The sequence below is a fragment of the Falco punctatus genome, assembly GCF_963210335.1.
Source record: "Falco punctatus genome assembly, chromosome: 5".
Taxonomy (NCBI): domain Eukaryota; kingdom Metazoa; phylum Chordata; class Aves; order Falconiformes; family Falconidae; genus Falco; species Falco punctatus.
The window spans coordinates 16,738,616-16,753,265 of record NC_137584.1 but is presented as its reverse complement, the minus strand read 5'-3'; positions in this window follow the sequence as shown (position 1 = coordinate 16,753,265).

Below are 14,650 nucleotides of genomic sequence, written 5' to 3'. Positions count from 1 at the left end.
GTGTAAACATCACCCAGCAACATTGTTCTCTCATCATAATCAAAACAGCACTGTACTAGCTACTAAGAAGAAAACTAACTATCCCAGCTGAAGTCAGGACACCCTGAATAATTCCAAATCACCAATAAACTTCCTTTCCTCACTTTACACCCTGTTTTGTAGACCATTAAGATGCAACATCTTCTCTTAGACCTGTCCATTCTTTTATCCAACTCCTCTACCCAAGGTGATATGACACATTAAGATGGAATAAGTTCCTAAACCAGTGTTTTTCCAAGTCACTTCCTAACAATACACTCATCACCATTTGGTATCTGTTCTTATAGCTATCTTTGTTTCTGGACAGAATCAGCACATAAGAAGAAAATATATTTGGCAGGCTGCTTGAAAGGAGCCTTCATCCCAGGCTCTGGTGATGAGTGACTTTCCGATTGGAAGTTCTTGCAAATTTATTTGGTATATTATAGCCACACATACAACTCTGGGAAAGTTGGAAATGAAAATTTGCCCTTAAAACTGCAATATAAGTCAATTCCAACTTCTGTTATTGCAGAGACAGTGATTAGTTACTTTGCATCTTTTAAGCCTTGGACCAGTTTTGGTGCCATTGGTTGACAAAGTGATATTTCTTGAAAAACTCTAAAAGAGTATGTGCTGGAAGAGCTCTTATTCACCACTATTAACTGTCTACCCTAAATTATTCTGGCAACATTTATATGTTATTCCTTTGTTTCAAAGGATTCTTCAGACAGCTGATTTAATCAGTTCTCGTCTCATTGCATGTCAGTATGACCAGCCAATATTATTCTTTCTTTTTGCTTCTATGTTGCTTTTATAAAAGAGTTATTTTCTGTCTCATCTGTTGATTTTGACAAATTTTCCCAGGAGTTTAAGGCTCAGTCCAGTAAATATTTTTTTGAAAATAGAGACTACCATAGTAATTTACATCTCTGTGCATTATAGAATTAGGTATGAAAATTTCATCAAACTGCGATTGAAATAGAAATACTGGGAAAATCTGAGGTAAGGAGATCCACACAGGTAGATGTTCAAAGGAACCTTGCAGGACTTCTGGCATTGCTCCTGCTACAGTTATTACTGTTGTTGTAATGTTATGATATATTTTTATGTATTTTTTCTTCATTTACATGTATAATATACAGATTGTCAGGAATATGATTTAAAAAGAGCCCAATATTTAAAAAAAAAAAAAAAAACGAAAAAAAATTGAAAAAAAAAACCACAAAACTTGAGGAAATACCCCCTTGACACTTTGCCAAAGAAGGACATTTATTTTACCCGTCATCCAAAGGTCACATCAGACAATGGGATGTGACTGAATAAAGAAGAATTCAGAGTGACTTATTCATCTCGTTCCTTCAGAAGCTGAACAAACCCATAGGTCAAGATTTTCAAAGAATGGTTACAGATGTCCAGTACTGAAATATATATAAACTGGAGTAAAGGTCTAGGCCTCTGTCCTAACTCCTAAATCCCATGAAGAGTTACCAAACTCAGGCAGAGTTGCCAGACAGACCATATGCAGAACTGAAGTTTCACTGATCTGCTTTTCAGATTGAGCATTCAGCAGTTCCCACGGAAACCAACAGGGCCTGCTGAGAACTTTGCATGTTGGACAGTACTACTTTCCATGAGTCCAGCTACAAGTCAGGAGTTAAAGATCTGATAATACATTCCCAATATGCAAACAGAGGATGGGGGAATCAGTGATTGTATTTAAAACATCTTTATAGATGTTTCAAAATTGTTCGTCATACTGCATAAAATTTTCATTTAGTGTGTTAACTCTTAAAACTAGATTCCTCTCTTCATTTCCGCCAAACACTATTTTCATTCTCCTAATCTAAATTGAACTGCGTGATGCAGCGAACTACATTTCCTCAATGATAACTCCAGACTTAGATAATTTTCTCACATCCCAAAGTCTAATGTGAAGGGTACAGCATGAAGTAATGCTACTTTTACAGATGGGAAAGCAAAATTAAGATAAAAATGCCATTACTTTACTTCAGGGGAAAATGTAATTGCAAAGTTTGAAACTAATTTGAATATTATTTGAGAAACTGGATGACTATGTGCAGAGCTCTGCAGGACATGGCAAATATACTTGTTACTCTTTCCCTTTTGAAAAATACAAAGATGTTAGCCTTAAAGTGGAAGCCATCTGGGGTTTTTCTACATTATTATTTTATTTTCCACCTGAGCACGGTAAAAGCAAACGTTTTTTCCTTGGAAAAAGACCTACTTTAAATTAAAATCCATACTAAAAGGAAGCTTTAATAATGTTCAAGACATAAATTAACAAGAAACGAAGTAGTTGATGGACAGAAAGCTTCAAGAGCCATGGTTCAGCTACTGACCTACCTGTTTACATTATAAACCCCTATTAGGCTGTCACCAATATCGTCTTTGAAAAAATCAAAATTGTAATATACGTATCTTCTGTACATCTCAGTGAAAAATGGAAGTAGTTGCTCCATATTAAGCAAATAAGGACCTGAGTTGTAGAGAGGTTAAGATGACCTTCCTAAGGTCACAAAAGGCATCTGAATAAGGACTTTTTCATTGCTCTTCTGTTTTTTTCTGTTTAGGCTACAGTCTCTTGGGATTAGTGACTGTTTTTTTCTAAATCATACATGCGTGACCTTGTGCAAGTCTGTACTAAGTGGAAGTCTGCTCAGTGTTAACACGGTGAAATCCTAAGCAATGTAATTTATGAGAAAAAGAGAGATAAAGAAGAATTGTAGACGTTTCACTCTTTATTTAATTTTAAATGTTTCACTTTTCAATTGCTCAAGAGGAAAATGAATTTAGACAATTTCATGTTTCATTTTCTTTGGAACACATAATTTTAAATGTTTAGTTTTGTACATTATCTCACTTTTTGTACTACTTTTACTGGAAAAGTATAGAATAAAAGTTAGAAAGAATATGACAATTACTTGAATTTATTTTACATTGTTTGAAAAATTTTCACAGGAAAAGAAATAAAAAATGTAAGTGAAATCTATTTTTCTCCCTAGCTTTTACAAGTTTCCCAGGCTTTCTAGAGAGAAGAATGAAGAAAAGGGAAATCTGAAAATATTAGAAACAAAATTATCCCATTACTTTTAGAAACATATGTTTTCAGAATTCCTTCATCAGATATGAAAAAAATAAACATTGTAAGAATTAATATTTTTCAGTACCTTTTTGTTTTAATTGAACTCAGTGTTTCTTCTTGCATTTCTTCAAGTAAATCTCAGCAGCATTTGATAATACTGATGAAAATGAAAGCTGTTTCATGTTGATTGTTTGGCCCTGGGCTATAGTTTCATGATATAAATTGTTCAGAGAAAACATCAGCTTAAAGTGTTTCAGTGCCCCTTCGTCTCCTGCCACCTCTTCCCACCTCTCAGCTGTTCCCACCTACTCCCTTTCCTGTGCCAGAAGATTGTTTGTGAGGTCACACTGCACACCAGATCCTGTACTGGAGGCACACCAAGAGGGTAGCGTAATACTAATGTGGGACCAAGGGAGGAACTTTGTGCTGTGAAGCCAAGACATTATTTATTGCATGTGCTCATCTTTTTTGTCCACCCAAACATCATTTGCCCAAACACTAGGATCTGAAGTTTGGGCTACTCTCCTAGGCTCTCTCTATAAGCACTGGAAAGAAAAAGTCACTTCTTGAGGACAGTATGTCTCATTCTAAATACACTGCCTTCAGATAGATGAATAACTCTTTTGAGACCTATATTTCTCCTTTAAAAAGCTAATTGACAATTAAGTGTTTAAAGTAGGTGAGATCATTTCCATCTAACACATCATTCTTGAATGTAAGGTTTTGATGGATACATATAACTACTAAACATATATAAAGTATATGTATAATCTGAAATACATAGACAATTAAATAAAAAAAGTAAAGACCCAGTCCCTGGCTTAAGAATATCTTGCTGAGAAGATGGCATACAGATAAGAAAAAGAGGAAATAAAACTGACTAGTCAAGTCAAATACACCTTTCATGTTGGTGATCCAGGTTTTTCTGAGTTGAAATTAACTTCACATGTTTAACTGTTGAGTGTTTGAGGTCTATACGTTTGAAATGCAGGCCATTACCCCAGCTAAGCACCCCGTCCCTGCCCTGCAGATCCTGACTTGCAGGTGGTATGCACAAAGCTCACATGCACTCAGCTTCTATGCAGAAGAGCACAACTGCAGCAGCGTTCACAGCCATCTGCACAGGATACCAGATTTACAGAATCAAAATACTGTGATTATTTGGAGTACATAGCACCATCATACTATTAGGCATGGTACAGATACATGAAAACAGAGTTCATCCTCCCAGAGCATGATTTAAGGCTACAAGCAGAAATGGCGGGGTGTTCCATTCAGCCAGATGAAGCTTATACACAACACCAAAACCATTCTGGTCAATGTAATTGGCTTAAGGTATCAACATTGGTTCAAAAATTCATAAACACTGAAGCAACCACCCTTGACCCCACCTCAACCCAATCTTTTCTATCAACAGAGGCTGAAATAGTAAGAAGAGGTGCTCAGTGCTGCATTGTTGTACCTGCATGGTGCCTGAGATGTTTCTCCCACCAGCACCAAAGCGGTGAGGCAGGCAGAGCAATGGCATGACCTGCCTCTCCAGGGCAATCACACTGTCCATGTGCAGTCCAAGAACTCTTTATAAAATTGTGAATCCTCCTTATGCACAAACAGACCCAACAGTTGCTTTATGCTTCCTGGGGACAATCAGTATAGTGAATGCCTGGTGCACAGAGATAAATGTACATGTACACCATCCAACTTGTTCCTTTGTTCAAAGTGAGTAATAATCATATGAGCCCTGTGTTTCCTGATAAACTTGCTCCATAGCACTGATTAAAGAGGAAATATCCAGAGTTCTGATAAATATTCATAATTCTCAACAAGTCAAAGCTGGCTCTGGAAACAGAGCACACCTTTAAGAGTATTTTTATGATTATTATAATTCCCTAACAACATTGTCATAGACTCCTCATGCAACTCTGCACAAGGAGTGAATTTTACTCTGTATTATAAAATCTATTTAAATTTACTGAATACTAGCCCATTTTTTAGTCACAATAAAAATGATAGTCTAACATTGTCTTTCTACTTGGCCTAGAGAGCAAAACGAATATTTGTCTTCCAAGATACATTTGTGTACAGAAAATAATTCATTTATCCATAAATGCAAACAAATTATTCTGCCAACCTAATCTATGGAAAGGAGAGTCAGAAAAAAATAGAGACAGAAAAAAATAAAAACAAGTAGTCCCACGTTTCAAACACCTTTGAATTCCAGAATGTTTTGACATACATAATGTAAAAGCACACCACCATCTGCAAAATTTGTATTTCCTATAGATGGATTGACAGGGACAGTGGATAGTTGATTCCAGACCATGTGTGAATGGGTGGCAGATTTTGTTCTGTACAATATATTTAACAATACCCACACTGACATTTTACAGAATTATCATGCCAGCACATGGCATTATGAGTAGAAGATTAAAAAACATTCAAAGCATTTAACTGACTTAATTCCAGGAACTGACCTTTGCTGACATTACCTAAATGCTGTTTTGCAAAGAAAAAAAAAATGTAGCTTCAATTGTTCACAGCCTGTCAGCCTTTCAAATTACTTCAGGAATAAATACATTTTTTCAGAAAACTGGCAACTTTTCCATCAGCCTGCCTAGAGGGCTGCTCAACCAGCTCAGGCACTAAAGGAGCAAAAGGAGATGTCAATAATACTGCGGGAACACCATCAGCAAAAAGGATTTTCTTCATATGCTGAATGCACTGCTGTCCTCTAGCTAATCTGCAACTTCAACATATTCCCAAATTCTTTCATCAGAAGCATAACTACACCCCCAGCTTTTCCTTTGGTTGTTTTTGGTCTAATAACACTGCTTGACACTTCCAGGTGTTTGTCCTGAACTGCGTAACAACACTATGTCAGGGTGAGCCGTCTTCTCCTCCGATATCTTGCTGGGAGAAAGCACAAGTGCCCCATCAAGTGCCATTTATTGTAGCATTTCAGACAAAAAGGGAATAAATAAGCAAAATTGTAACTGTTATTGGGGTAGTAATCTATGTTTCTTCATACTTAAAATCAAAAGAATCTTTTTTGTTGTTGTTCAAATATCAGATCTTTACATCGATTCTTAAAAACAGAGAACGGTGGAACAGGTAGTTTGGAAATTAAACTAACATGAGGATCATATGTATAAAGCAAAAAGATTTAAAAGATCAGGTTTTCCATTATATCTTCCTTTTAAGTTGAAAAACTATGTTTATTCAATATGTTCTAAAATTATGCTTACATTTATTCCCACGTTTATGTTTTTCTTCACTTCTACTTACTGCAACTGCTTTCATTTCCTTATTTTTTCTCATGTGATTTCTACAAACAACAAAAAAGCATCATGAATAAATACCAATCCAGTTTCTCCTGGCATCCTTTTGTTTCCTTCACTTGTGGTAAAACAAACTCAAAGGAGCACTTTTTGCAGTTCATACATCTGCATTTTCTTGACAATTACTTATAGTAGATTTTTAAGCTTTATTTCTAGTTTATACAAGTTTACCTTTTAAACTTCATTAGAATGTCTGTGCCTTAAATCTTTAGTGGCAATTCACATTTTTCTAAACCTCAGTATTTGTGTCTGCAAGGATCAACCAGGTTGACACACACAGCATCAGCTAGTATTTCTAATACCTGCACAGGTCATTACACATCCTATTTAACCCCTAAGAACAATGATTTATGTGCATGATATTCTTTTTCATTATACTTGTCCATCACCATAAACTGTTCTGTCTTGCTAGACAACTGCCCACTTTGGCAAAATTTTCTTATATAAAACTAAACAGAATTCAATTTATCATACTATTTAAAAAGAGGATTTGGCATGCAGAAAGATCTAACTTTTCCAATGAAAAATAAGGGCAATCAAGGGCTGTCTTCCTGCTACTCTTTTGCTAGGGGCAAAACTGGTCTTCAGCTAAGGCAACACCAGCAATATGGAAGGTCTAACATTTCCTTGCAACTTTAGAAGGTTTGTTTCGGCTTGTTTCCCATTTTTCTTTAAAATTTAATACTGAAATTAAAATCTGTTAATTTAAGAAAATAACTTAAAGAACATCACTCATTTTTAACTTAAATGAAGGCCCTGTATTAGCAAAATGGTGGACCCTTAGTACAGACAACAGCTAGATGAAAATGCAGAGGCATGATTACTGATGTTTGTACACTTCAGGTTTGGTAAACACTGCATAGCAGCTCAGCATTAATAGCCATGCTCCCTGGCAGCTTTGTCTATGTTAAGCTAAAGTTATCGTTAAACACAGTGATTTTTCAACCCCGTGGCACTTTGAAGCATGTGTTAGTATGAGGACACACATCCTCTTTTGAAATCTGTGTGGGATCTCTCCCTAACAATAGCACTGGTGTTTGAAATTAAGCACAGCAGGGAGAGAAAAAGAGCTGTTTCCTTTTTTGTCTATGTGCTCTATTTCACACCAATTTCATCAAAGACCTTCCACAGTTCTTGCTACAAATTGATCCTCTGTAGCCCTGCCTGACCTTCAAACCCTACAAAGTGATATTTTTGAAAAGTGCAAAACTTTGCACTATGACAGATCTAAATAGCCAGGGACACATTTGGTCCTGTTGTAATTCCATTGAAACTATTTCAATGACAAAAGGAATGAGCTTTTACACAAGCAGTGCATTTTTCTAGCAGTTAGTATGACCCTGCTCACTCCAATATTGTGTAAAGTGCAACCTGGTTTTATTTTATTAATTTGACTGGAAAGAAAGGAGAAGGAAAAGGAAAAAGGTAACTCCAGGTCTCACCTGATGGTTGCTGCATAGGCAAAATCACCTTATTTGAGAGTTCCTAAGGTGGCAGCCTGGGAAGCTTTCCTAGATCGTCATGGACCTCGCAGTTGTATACAGCCTGCACTAAGTTGTATCTTGGAATCCATCTTGTTCTTCAATTTATTTTATTCTTTAATTTATGTATTCATATGTTAGTGATATCATCTGTTTATAATATCTGCTTCTACAGGAAATATTTTTATATCCTTTCTATAATACGTTCCTTCTTTGGTACTGCCATTCATAAGTTTTTGTTAGTAGAGACAAAGTTTGTTTGGCAACTCCCCACCTGTCTTTGATAAACATTACATGTAAGTATTGTAAAGTACTGTATTTCAACTTCAAATTTGGAGATTTCCAAATTTAAATGCAGGGTTTGGGCCTTATCTGTTATTAGGAGAAAGATATTTTTACAATAACAGAAGTATTATCAAGTAGTGGTTTTGTACAACATTTTCTTAAAATACATTGTTATCAGAAATTAATTACCTCGTTAGACAAAAGCAGAGTAAGTAAGAGGCTGAACAGAAGAAAGTGTTCTTGAATGCCACAACACAGGCAGAGTAGCTTCCACAACTCTGCTTCATGGGACACCAGCTGGTTTTGTAATGCTGGAAAGGAGTGACTTCGTTAGTGTCCTCCAAATACCTCCTGAGGCAAGCACTGCATTCCTGGGAGAAAAGAGAAGATGCAGCCTGCAGGCACTCCTAGAGATCCTTACTCTGTCTGCCTGTAAAGGAAGAACTTTTTTTCTCTGGCTCCAGAATGTTATGATTCTGGGTAAGGAAACATGGTTAATATGGATACTAATATTAATACCAATAATAATAATAATAGTTGATGTTATTATTCTGCACAAAAATGAGGTCTGAAAATGCATCATATGTAAGAACTGATTCTGAATCAGTTATAAAAAAACTGTTAAAATAAATCCCTGAAGTTTCTTCAGATGGCTCTGTAGTGAGTTTTACAGGATACAGTCAGACAAATAGCTTTAAAAGTCATTGGTCTGCTGGGCTAGAAATATCAATATTGATCTAACTCTGCAGTTCTGATTAGAGACAATTTCAGTGGGAACTTTCCTGGAATTACAGTACTGGAGCCATGCCCATTGTCTCTGCAAAGTCAAAATGGCACCACAGATTACTGAACATGTCTGTTCACATATCAGTGGATCCATGCAATATTTGCTTTTATATTTGCCTTAAGAATGCCACAGTAACACAGATGGTGCAATTAGGTAGTTGGCTTTGGTAAGCTGCACGTGCTTTTGTGGCCTCAGAACATAATGTCTCTGGCCATTTTCTCTCTTGTAACATCTTCTTTCAACTGCTGGAAAAGTACTTCTTGTTGTTTGCATTACAGTACTTCTATGGTAGCAGTATCTTTACAGGAGAGTATAGAGGAGTATAGAGCCCCTTTTTTATTTACAGGTGCTAATGGGACTATATGACTTGCTGTCAGCTGGAAAATGATGTCATAGTGTGATGCGTGAAACAAAACTGCATTTTGCACACAAACGCTTTTTCTCAGTGAACTCAACATCTGCAATGACAAATGTTTTGACTAGTATTGACAACCTACCTTTTTAAATTAAAATAGAATATGTGTTTTAAAAAGGAGTTAAGTAAAAAACTTTATAAAACGTGCTAAGTGCTATGGCTAAATCAAAGGTCTGGTTTCCAGGTGAAGCCCTTTGATTTCCCTGGACTACAGAGACTTTTTGACTGCCTGCTGCCATCAGCTAAGAAAAAGATCCTTCTTATTTTCACAATGGTACTCCAAGCTTTCCAAGACCTCTGATATGAGTGATCCAGAGGTTAAGGGATGCAGCAGGACTCAACAGAGATTTGGAAAAGATTGAGAAGTAGATAAAGCCATAGCTTAAACCAAAGAACAAGGATAAGTCTGTCTAGATTTGAGAAGATTTAGCAATTCCGATCACTACCAGATACTTTGTTAGCCCTGGATAACCTGGGAATGAGCCAGGATTGAACCCTTGACCCAGAGAAAACCCTCACATTTCATGCAACTACTGGAAGTAAGTATCTTCAGGAGGTAATGCTCAAATTTCCTCACCTTTAGATCACTAATAACTAATCAGAAGCTTTTCCTTAGTGTTGTGTCTTTTTCCCAGATCAGAAAATTTTACTGTGTCAATCAAAAGACTTTTCTAATCACATCTCAGACCTCTACAAAATTCTGGGATATATTCATTATAGTCTATTAAAATGTAAAACGTAAATTAGAATCAAAATACCAATCAGAACAATAATGTATATGATTTTTTAACACCCTTGACACAAAATACACTTATATTTAACAATTAAATTTACCTTAGTTTTTTTCTTTTAAGGCTGAGATCAACATGATTCCTTTGTCAATCTTTTTAAAGATTAAGGGGGAGACTCTCAATGAAATCATATAGTCTACTGTCTTTCCAACTTTTCCTTCAGTTCTTCAAATGAAAATATTCTTTCAGAAGTTTTTATATTGCTTGAAAATTGTACAGAACAGAACACACAGAGTCATTTGACTTCCGTTTCACAGATAAACTACAGGCATCATGTGTTCAGATTGGTACCCTAGTGTTTAATAGATGCGTCTCACCTCTTAACACATGCGACTGGTAGTTGTAGCAGTGGATAACAGGGAAACGTAATTTGTTTAAAATGCAGAGAAAAGGAAGTGTCTTATGTCCAACTGGTAACAAAGCTGGACGTGCAGAGCACGAAAGTGTGTGTTCTTCCTTTTTCTTTTACACCTGCCTCCACAAACACATGAACAGATCAGCAGCTAATCTCCCTGCTCTTCCTCAGATCAGATAAGTATTCATTCAAGACCAACTGTATGTTTTCTTGTAGTTTACCTTGCATCTTAATACCTTTATTCTTCATAGGAGCGTCACGTCTATAAATTGCTTCTCAGGATCAGTATCCACAAAACACATTGCACACTAGAAAATTAAATACTTGTCAAGTTACAGACTCAAAGGCATAAGGGAAGAGTATTCAGGCTTCACCTCCTAAATGCAAAATTTTATAAAATACCTATGTAAAGATATGTTCTCTGTGTGTGTGTGATATTCATGTACGGTACCTTCATACTGTGTCATATAATTTGTCTAGCCTTTATGAATGATGAGTCAATTAGCATGGTCATAGTCCAGGGAAGTAGACACCAGCAGATAGCATTTTTTCCCCCACAATGTGAATCACAGGTGCATTTGCTTTTCAAAATGCAAAAGATTCATATTTTATAAAATAGCCAAGAAACTCAGAGAAGGTATAAGTGACCACGCATGTCAGAAATAAATGTGTCCGATATGTTACTGGACATATATATGACCAATACACTCCCCCTCCTCAACAGGGTGGGGGAGGAAGTAAGGTGGAAAAAACTCCTGTGGCATGTAAAGACAGGGAGATGACTAACCATTCCCCCCTCTCCCCCACCCCACTACCCACACCTTGATGCCTACACCCAGTACAAGTTTATGAGTGTGTAACAGGTGTGTGATGGGACAACCACACCTTTGCCCCACACTGACAGTGCCAAGGAGGAACTCCAGGACAACCATTAATTAGATAAAACACTAACCATGAAATTGGAAAAAGGCTATTGAAACTGGCTGAAAAGCAGCATAAGATAAATCTAAAGTTTTAGGTGTCGGGAGAGACCTCAGAGCTAGATAAGAAACCTGGCTAGGCACTGACAGGCATCACCCTGTGGTATCCTATCCCTGCCTGGGCCAAGCTCAACAGCTCCCTGTGGGGTGCAGAAGCACCCTGTACCCAGTCAGTGACCCCCAGCACAGAAGCAATGTGGGGGCACCCTTCCTCAGCATGCACACAGGGCTATGTGGGGCACCCGTCTATGGCCCCAAGCAGGGGACCACCTGGGGGACCTGTATCCACACGGGGCGGGGCATGTTGTACCTGGACTGCCAGAGGGTGTAAGGGTACATGTAAGTATTGGGGGGGTGTGGGTGTGGAAGGCATTACCTACAGAAGACTTTTTGGAAATCTGTAGGGCTATATTAATATTTTTCAGCCATCTGGGACTGTGGTTTATCTGTTGTGCTGCCTGTATTGATCCTGAATGTATAGTTCACTGATTGCCAGTTAACTGTGTCATTAATAAATCAATAAGCCACTTTGATCCTGAATTGATTTAAACCACATGAAAAACTGCTTAACTCATGACATGTATGATCTACTGCTACACTGTTTCAGATGCCCGAGTCCCACAGAGGAGGATACAGGATGACACTTATATCCATAAATAAAGACCCTTAGCTCAAATGGTTCAGCAGTGGCATGGTTAAAAATACTGGAGTATGGAGGGTATAAAGCTCTAGAAAACAGAACTTCTTGTTACACCAGCACCGCTAGGTAGAGCAATCTGAGAAAATTATACAGTATGTTTTGCAAACAGCAAGTCTCCATATGCTTAGTAGTTAGTATTTTTCCTATTTATTGAAATACCACATTCTCCACCTGCTATTCGCTGTGGATTTATAAAGAAGCTAAAAGATTTGTAACTATTATGGCTTCTGTAAGGACAAAATGGATTTCAGTTACTAGTTTTGAATGTCAGTGCTTTGTTGCAGAGTATGATTTCAGACTGGCAAATTTAGTTATCCAATGCACTGTGGTTATGCAATGGCAAGCACTACGTAGAACAGACAGGTTAAACTGAAGAGAGGGTATCACAGCCAAGTCTTCAGCTTTTTCTAGGGGCAAAGGACTCCTACAGCAGGGCATGGTATAAGCCCCACAGAGACATTAGTTAGAAAGTCTGCACCATGCTTCTCACTCAGAAATCGAATGTGTATGAAAAATTGTCCAAATGCTTCTCAGGTAGAAGAACGAAAAAGTCAAGAGAGGTAAATAAATTCTAGATAAATACTAAAAAGGATCAAAACTATATGGAAAACTTCTGCCCTGAATCATTCCTAATAGAGCAAAGCTTCATGTAAAAAGACAAAATTTTCCAGTGCTTCCAAAACACAGAGAGATCCCTACTGACATCCTAGATCCTAAATAGAGGCAATTTGGTAGTTAATAGGTAATTAGACATCATCTCTTAAAACATCTTCTATTCTGCAGTAGGCTTTAAGGGGAGCACTTGAAGAAATAACAAAACATTTTCCACGATTACTTTGTCATACAAAAAAATGAAAACAGAAATTAGACTGTCTTTGCAACCCAAATAACATTTTAAATCTAGCGAGACTGAAAACAAACATGAATTAGTTTTGCTTATTCTGTATATATATGCTAGTAATTGTAACCCAGTGCTCTACATTAATATATGGAATTTTAATTTAGAAATCATTTAATTTCATAAAGCTGATATTTAATAAATGTAGAAGAGAAACATTCAAAGCTGAGATTTTTTTTAAGCATTAACATCCAACCTTTCTACTTAGTAATTAATAGAAATAATTGCTTTTATTTTGGACACAGTCTGGTTTTGACAGTCATAGGGAAAACAAATTGTCTGTAATTAAGATTTTTTTTCTTGCCAGTTTAGTTCTGTTGCTTTTCATCCATAGATAAAAAACCTGTTTGTTGCCTGATGTGCTGAAATTCTCAGTTATAAATTACATCCTTCTTTAGAATCTAAAAATATTATAATTAGTGAAAAAGCAAGATCAAAAGGTTTGGTATTCTGGTTATATTCAGATGAGAAAAAGAGTTAGTTGTTTAATTATACTTCGACTTAAAAATCCAAATAACTGGAAAATGCACAACTGGACAAAAAAATCTCCTGTAAAGGGTCTTCTGCATGCAGTTTTAATACTTCTGGCTAATAGCTGAGCTAAATAACCAGTTTTGTTGGGTTTTGACATCTGAATTCTACAATACTATATCCTACAGAATGAGAGTTGTAGAATTACTAATATTCATACATATGACATATTTGTACTTTCACCTCTCCATCCGAGATTTATATTTAAAATAAAGTGGAAAGCAGAAAGAAGAAATGGCATTTCAAGGCCAAATTTATTATTATTTAAACGCATCACAACTGTTGATGAATCTGAACATAGCTCCCATGGAAAGAAATCTGAATTACTTCCATTTTTATTAGCACAGTGGGGAGTATCCTCTGTGGCATATCAGCAGGCACGCTGGTAAATCCAATACAAAAATGCGGCAAACTCATTCAGCATCTTTGTACTTAGATAAAGGTAAGAATAAAGCATCAGAATAATAATTAAGTACTATGTCTAAAAAAATTGTCCCTTTAAGGTTGGTTGGCTATCCTGCGGAAAGCTTAAGCTACTTTAAGCCAACTGAATCTCACCTCGCTCTTGGCTGCAACTTCCCAATCTTTTTCTTGTGTCAGCACAAGTCCTTATGCAATCAGACATGTGGCTACATCCTATTGATCCTCCTGAAAAGGTATTTTTTTCCTGCATTAGTTTTTAGCAGAATGAACTGTCCGAGCTGGCTGACCGCAAAACCACCCAAGTGGTGCTGCTGGAAGCGCATGGCAGGAGCGCACCACTTAGAGCAGGCTGAAAAAAGTTGTCACAGCACTATCAAAACTAACCAGCTGCAACAAGACTTTTACCCCCACATACCAGGTTGACTTCAATAAGTAGCTCCCACACCTTGCCCCAGCACAGCCACCAGTCCCCCACAAGGTTTCAAAAGTTCATCTACTGTCCATGCTGTTTCTTCATCCTCTTCAGGCCAGTCCACCCTGCT